Source organism: Typopeltis vanoorti, chromosome 16 (genome assembly GCF_054136105.1).
Source record: "Typopeltis vanoorti isolate ZY-2024b chromosome 16, IOZ_Tvanoo_1.0, whole genome shotgun sequence".
Taxonomy (NCBI): Eukaryota; Metazoa; Arthropoda; class Arachnida; order Uropygi; family Thelyphonidae; genus Typopeltis; species Typopeltis vanoorti.
The window spans coordinates 36,932,119-36,940,125 of record NC_143564.1 but is presented as its reverse complement, the minus strand read 5'-3'; the positions used below and the strand labels follow the sequence as shown (position 1 = coordinate 36,940,125).

Sequence of the window (8,007 nt, the reverse complement as noted above, 5' to 3'; positions counted from 1 at the left end):
CGGCACACAGTGAAGAGTGACGGCTCAATAAGTGCCGCCATCTTGTGATGGCTTACCCTAACACTCGTATTTATTTTTGTTGTCTGAAATAATTTGGGTTCTACGGTCAATTTTCTTTAGTTTACGGGAAGAAAAAACCTGCTTGCCCGTGCCAGAGATCGACTAACTCGGGAACCGGTCGAAAAAAGGCTTAGAAAAATTTCCTCTAGTCGCCGACTAGACTCGAAATCAATTCTTGCTTCTTGTGGCCAAGCGCCATGGTGTGCAAACGCCACAACCACTGAGCTGCACAGGCTATATTTCTTTCTTGTTTTTTTATTATTTAATTGATATTTATTTTTTCTGCCAAAAAACAAAAAAAAAACTAACGTCTGTTATTTCCACAGGGAGAAGAGCATGCCAGGATCACCCTGTCTAACCTTTTGGTCCAGAGATATATTCAAACTCCACGAAATCCAGGAATGACTAGCATAAGACTTTCTGTAATTATTTTAAACGCATCCAGTAAAGAGATGGCAGACAATTTCTTCCATTACGTGTACCCTAACCTTAACACAATATATTTTTGACTGAAATATGTAGTTTAGTTTATTCGGATGATTTTATTGATTTTGCCAGAAGATTAGCCTGACTCTCCAGGAAAAAATGCAGCTTCTCTCTGCAAAAAACGACTAAGAAACGGGAACCAGCCTAAGAAAGACAAAGACCCTGTTATGTCCCTAGCACATTCCTGCAGTACACAGATTAATCAGATTAATGTACCATCTAATTCCATAGCTGTACTGTATTTACATCAGGTGCTGTAATATCCAGTGCTCCTCCAGTTCATTACCCCCATTTCAACAGCAGTCCGATTACTCAGTAATTTAATTTTTTGTTTGCTTCAGTTACCTTGCTACCATCAACATTTGTCAAAGCTATTCTACGTAATCACACTTCGTTTTACTTGTAACATACCTAAAAAATCATTTGGTTTGAATTGCTAATTTCATTTTGTACTCTGCCTTGTGTACCATACTTTTCATAATTCTGGTATCTATGCGTTGGGTGCTCATGTGCGCATGTAAGCCCTCGTCGAAATTTTTTTTTACCTGGTAAATCAACAGAAAGTCTAAAGATTTTTTTTTAATTCCACGTATAATATGTTACCATATTCGTACTGCGATAGTGTATTACAATGCTAAGACTGCTCCATGATCCATTTTCTTCAAATTTCCTCCACAAACTTTTCTTTTTTTCGGCTTTTATTTAATGATACTCCTCATCTGTAAATAGATTATTAGCATCATTTAGTTGCATTCCTACTAGATTTATCCTCCTCGGTCTAGACATGCATTCTACTATTACTTCTTTCAAAAACCCCTTTACAATTTCTCATGCACACTCATCATTGATTCCTGTAAGTTTCTTTGCCATAATTTTGCTTTCACCAGTTTCGAGAGTGTGTTACAATTATGAGCTTTTTCTTTCCTCACATATCCATTCTTAAATGAAAATTCAACTTACTTTGGTGCTATCCTGGCAAGTCTGCATAAACACTCTGACTAAATGGCAATTTTGCAATCTTGGTTATTGAAAAATCTCCTGATGTAATTAATAGTTAGAGCAGTTTCAATCTTTTGGTACCTTCTATCAGCTGCCACAGATTACTCCTTCTTAGTAACTGCTTATATTAAAATTCCTTCTGCCCATGTCTTATCTCTTCTTCGAGTCTATGTTTCCATAGTTGAAGGCACATAAGTGATTAGTTGTCCCCCATCCATTGAAATTATTTGTCGATTCATACCAGCCACATCATCCTTGAATCAGCGACCTGTAGCAACCAAATGTATATATTTTGTCTTCTTTTGGTCTCTCCCGCTCTCCCTCTCTCTCTCTCTCTCTCTCTCTCTCTCTCTCTCTGATTGAGATACCCATATACTTAGCACAATCTAAAGTCAGCATGATTACTGTCATCAATGGTGCTGTTTCTTTCTTTTTTTTTTTGAAAATAATAAATTTTCATTAAAGTTCATATACTTTATCTAATGCATTGATTTATTACTGATGGCTGCAGAAAATGTTCTTATATTCTTATAAGTTTGCAGGATCAATGCATATAGCACACAAAAAAAAAGCCTCCCCCTATACGGGAATAAAAAGGTGTCAGTTGATTTTATTTTTATTTTATTTTTTTATGCATATAGCACTAAACTTTAAATACGTCTTACTATTTCCCATTTTTTTTTATTTGACTTGCATTGTGGTTGTTATGTTCAATCTAGTGGTTTTCGACTCCTGGTGAATGAACATACATTTTCCATTCAGATCTGTCCATGGCCATATCTTTCAGAATTTCCAAGCACATTCCAGTTGCTCCTTTAACTCTATCCACTCATCTAATTCTTGGTCTTCCTCTTCTCCTGCTTCCATTAATTTTAGCAAGCATCATCATTTTCTCTAGACTATCATGTACTTGCATAATATGTCTGAAGTATAACAATTTTTGATGATCATCGGTTCGAAGGAGCAATCTGGCCTTATTCTGTCTATTACTGATTTATTGGTTTGCTTTGCAGTCCATGGTATTCTTAGTAAGCGTCTCCAAACCCATAATTCAAATGCATCTATCTTCCTTCTTTCACTCTTTCTCAGGGTCCAACTTTCACATCCATACAGTACACAGGGATTACCATTGCTCTGAAGTATGACAATTTTTGATGATCATAGGTTCGAAGGAGGAATATGGCTTTATTCTGTCTATTACTGATTTATTGGTTTGCTTTGCAGTCCATGGTATTTTTAGTAAGCGTCTCCAAACCCATATCATAGGTTCGAAGGAGCAATCTGGCTTTATTCTGTCTATCACTGATTTATTGGTTTGCTTTGCAGTCCATGGTATTTTTAGTAAGCGTCTCCAAACCCTTAATTCAAATGCATCTATCTTCCTTCTTTCAATCCTTCTCAGGGTCCAACTTTCACATCCATACAGTACCATAGGGAATACCATTGCTTTCACGATTCTGATTTTTATTGCAAGGCTAATATCTTTATCTTTAAAGATCTTGCTTAAATTTGTCATTGCCATCTTTCCGAATAATAATCTTCTTCTAACTTCTTCAGTACAATAACTATCGTTATCAATTCGAGATCTTACGAGCACAAAATTGTGAACTGCTTCTATTTTCACCCCATCTACTTCAAAATCATTAAGTTCACATATTTCCAAACTTTTGTCTTTTTGAGGTTAAGTTTAAGACCATATTTAGCACTTTCTTCTTTAACTTTCATAATAAGCTCTTACAAATCTTCTTTGCATTCTGCTAGCAAGGTGGTGTATCATCTGCATACCTAAAATTATTAATATTTCTTCCACCAATTTTAATTCCAACTGAAGACTTCTCCAGCCTTGCCATTCTTAAAATGCATTTGCTGTACAAGTTAAACAGTAAGGAGATAAAATACATCATTGTCGCACCGCTTTACCTATTGTGAAATACTAAATTTCTCCAAGATCTGTTTTGACAGTAGCTTTTTGGCTTGCATTCTTCACAGTAATTGAAAGGGTATTGGAATTATTGTAACACTGAAAGCGATTTAAGTATTATGTCCTTTTAAGCTGAACTGTAAGGCCAGTTGTGCGTCTCTCTCTCTCTCTCTCTAATAGATCTTTTGGGGAGGAGAGGATTCTTAATTTCTTTTAGGATGTTCATAATCTGTTCATTTCAACCACCAGACTGGGATTTAAAATTGTGTCAACTATGGCTAAATTAGTGAAGGCTATCAGGCTCATATCCTTTAATTCAGTGCGTTCTGTGGCCGGTTATAAACGCTGGATGTTTTATCTCTTGTGGTAAACGGATGTCAGAAACTAGTTGGTTTTTAAAAAAAAAAAAAATCAGCTAACGCCTTTTTATTCCCGTATACGGGAGTAGGCGAGGCCATTTAGCCCTATCTAACTTTTTTTTTTATTATTATTCAAAAAACAAGAGTACAGTATCTAATTTTTATTTTCTGATTTGTATTTAATGGTGGTTCATGTTTGTGTCGCTACGTGGTGTTTGTGTAATTCGTAATTCTTTTCAGAATTACATCTTCGTTCTGTGTTAACAGGATTTTCTTGTTTCGCTTATCAAAAGGTTAGTGTATGATTCTAATCCGTGTTAATCTTCTTTATTGATTGTTATATTATAAAAATTAGATGAGTGTTATTTTCACCGTCTTCTCGTTATTGTAGACTATGTAATCAAATCAATTTAGCGTGGAATACCTTCCTACTATATCCATAGTTACAAAAGCAGCCCTCGTCGAAATTTTTTTTTACCTGGTAAATGAACCGAAAGTCTAAAGATTTTTTTTGAATTCCATGTATAGTATGCTACGATATTCGTACTGGGATAGTGTATTACAATGCTAAGACTGCTCCATGGAGATTGAACTTTGTGATAACAGTGGACAGAACATTGTAGTTCGAACAGAACTTTTATGTCGAATAACTGTCTAGTAGTATTGAATTAATTAAGGATTTTGATATGCCTTTATTAAAATTATAAAGGAGTAGTTTTTGTGCATTATCCCAGAATAGAGGCGATAACAGGTGACTAGTGTGGCGAAAGGTTCAGTGCTTGGACCATTGCTGTTTAATTTGTACATAAATAACCTGAAAGAAAATACAGTATTTAGTTGTTTGCTGGTGATGCGAAATTAGGTAGATTAATGCGATGTGGAGAGCTTGCAAGACGATTTAAATAGGGTGTCAGTTTAATGTGGAGAAATGTCAAGTTATGTATTTTGGGAAAAATAGATTACAAGCTGTGTATCATATTGATGGCACCATATTCTAGGAAATAATGAAGCTAGAGATTTAGGGGTGATGGTAGACAGTTAAAGTGTAGAGGACATGTTGCTAAGGTAGCCCATAAGATTACTTGGCTATCGAAGAACACATTAACATGTAGAGACAAGGAAGTTATCCTCTTTATAAGGCCTTGATATGCCCCCATTTGGATTACTGTGCTCAAGGGTTTCTTAGGGATGAGAAAGCACTACAGAGTATTCAGAAGTGAGTGACTAAGATGCTGAATGGCTTGTGGAATGTTCCCTACGAGGATAGATTGAGGGTGTGTGTGGATTGCAGAAGTAGTTGATAGGAGAAAAAGAGGTGATGATAGGAACATTTAAGTTACTTAAAGGGTTGTGTGGGATTGATGCAGGGGAAATGTATCAGCACTTGGCTAGAGGGACCAGAACAAGGTGGTGCCATCCCTGGAAATTGAATAAATGTGCGGTTGGTAGGGGTATGAAGACTAGTTATTTGTTTGGAGAGTTGCGAATGAGTGGAATGGATTTGCCAGAGTCAGTTGAGTGCTTTGTCTGTCTCTGGCAGTGAGTCTTAAAGGTGCCCATATAATAATGGTAATAATAATTATTATTACCCATACCAAATGCTGACCTAAGAAAGGCCTCAATCCTTCCCACAGCCACAAAAAATGCCTTTGAACTTTGCAGAACAATCTTTTTCAAATGTACAAGTGTACGTGTTTCCATAGTGTTCTATATATGATTAGTGTAAATGACATCATTTTTATTCAGGCATTTATATAAATAGTATCTTATGGTATATACCTAACTGAGCAAGAGTGCCACTACTGGAAGCAGTGCAATCCTGCAGTATCTGATTTTGGGAAGTTGCAACCAGTTACTGCAGAGATATCAGCTTTATAAGAATAGCATTATTACTCCAAAGGACATCTCAAGTTTTGTCTAACAGGTTAGTGAGTTATTTGTATTTTGTAAAGCTGAATGTGTCATCCTTAAATGTTCTGCTTTTGTCCATATTTATTTGTTTTACTGGCCTGGTTGGCTGAGTGGATAACCTAAATACTAACGTGCTAGGTTTACTATCACATTAGTATTTCTAATGTGCTAGGTTTACTACTTTTTGTTTCTGGGATTCGTAGTTTCTCCTCTGATAAGCCCTCAACAAAACTGGCATGTGTGATTGATACACTGAATATCTCTGAGTATTTTATTTAGAAATAAAAATCAGTGTAAAAAATTAAAATGCTTATGTTCAGACTTTACAATTCATTATATTTGTGACTAAAAATTTGACAAATAATTTACCAAAATAAAGCGGCAAAAGGTTTCAGTTTGGCGATGCAAAATTATATAAGTGGGTATTAGATCCAGCATTTTTATGAAACTTTCATAGTTTCTACATTTGGCTTTGAAATAATGCTGGATCTAATATCTATTTATTTAGTTTTGCATTGCCAAACTGAAGCCTTTTGGCTCTTTATTTTATTAAATACTTTTACGCACTGACCGAGAGTTTGCTTACGAAAAATACCTATCCGACATTTTGAGTTCCTTAGTATACTGAACGGCATTTTTGTTCTCTTAAGGTTTTTGCCTCTTCTGAGGAAAACCAACCAATTCGAAACAGCTATCAGGCCAGTGAAACGTTATCAAAATTGACTAATAGAAAGTGAATATATAGACGCTTGGATAGCGCCCATGTTTTCTAAGTGGTCCGAACTAAGGCAACTCATGAATACCTGCAAGTGTATTCTCATAAGCTCTCTGGTCAAATTATTTTTACAAAACTTTCATAGTTTATATATTCGGCTTTGAAATAATCTTGGATCTAATATCCATTTTACTGTGTCTGCATTCTAGGGTGATAACAATAATTAAAAAAAAAAAAAAGGAATTAAATGGAAATGGATAAGTAGTACAATCTATCGTGAGCTGCAAAAAAAAAAATAAAAGTTGTTGGAAGTTTAAGCTGAGATCAACAACCTTATTAACAGTACAAGGAAGATGCAACAAAAAAAAAAAAAAAAAAGGTGGTGTGCATCGTATGGAATGCAAATAGCATTATGAAATCAAGCTGGCTGAACATTCCAAACTGAATCCTAAAGAATTCTTTCACTATGTAGTGAGTACAAAGAAAAATGATTATGGAAAATTATCCTTGAACTCTGTTGGTATAAAAGTAACAGAACCTGAAGAAATAGTTGAATACTGAGTGATTAATTTGTGAAGGTTTTTATCATCAGGATAAAGGTACAGTAGTTGCTGTTGATACAGGGACGGATGTGATTTTTGAGGTTAATGAACTGGAAGCATGGGATCCTACAAATCTCAATGTGAATTCTTCCATGGGATTTTGGCCCCTATATTGCATGGATGGATATGCAAAGGAATTGGCCTTACTCTGGACTAAGCTTTTTAATTTAAGTCTCAGCTCTAGAGCATGGAAGGAAAGTATGATAGTTCCGTTGCATAAAGCCAGAATTCAAAATTTGGTGGATAATTTGATTCTTTTTAGACGTGAGCATGGCTTTGTTAAGGAGAGGTCTTACTTTAGTAATCTAATGTTTATATAATAAAGTAATGCTATAGTTGAATAAAAGTAATGGCTATACTGTGATATTGTTGGACATTGCAAAAGTATTTGATCAAATACTGCACTCAAATCTTTTAAGTAAGCTAAAAATGGGAATAGATACTGGATTGGTGAGATGGATAAGTGGTTGGTTATCAGATAGGCATTAGAGAGTAGTGTATGGTGGATCTGAGTCAAACATTGGTGTGTCTGGTTCTTGGTCCACTGTTGTTTAATCTATATATAAATGATATTGGAGAGGTATCTAGTGGTTTGCTGATGATGCTAAGTTGGGAGAGCTATAGTAATTAAAGGCATTATTGTTATTATCCCAAGACTCCATTGAGTCGAAGACTCGTCTAGGAGGTCCTCTTGTCATTCACACAGCTCATCATACCATGCCTTAAACCAGGGTTTCTCAAACTTTTTCTACGACGGAACACTTCACAAGTCCTGAAATGTTCACGGAACACTTTGGTTATTTTGTAATGTAGTAATTAATAATTAATTGTTAATTTAGCTTATTGTATTGTTAATTAATAATTGATAATTAATTATTAATGATCGATAATTATTAATTAAAAAACAATTAAGCCATCATTAAATTAATTTGTTAATTTTTTAAAAAAATTAAT

The 8,007-nt window shown here is 35.0% G+C and overlaps 1 protein-coding gene across 1 annotated transcript in view; it reads left to right on the top strand.

Annotated features, from left to right (window-relative positions):
* Window positions 1–4,012: 4,012 nt before the first annotated feature.
* The window catches only part of RpL31 (ribosomal protein L31), a 60,705-nt gene continuing 56,710 nt past the window's right edge, over window positions 4,013–8,007 (top strand). Inside the window, exon 1 of the mRNA XM_090406108.1 lies at window positions 4,013–4,118. The gene's annotated coding sequence lies outside the window, so the exon portion shown is untranslated. The remainder of the gene's footprint in view (window positions 4,119–8,007) is intronic.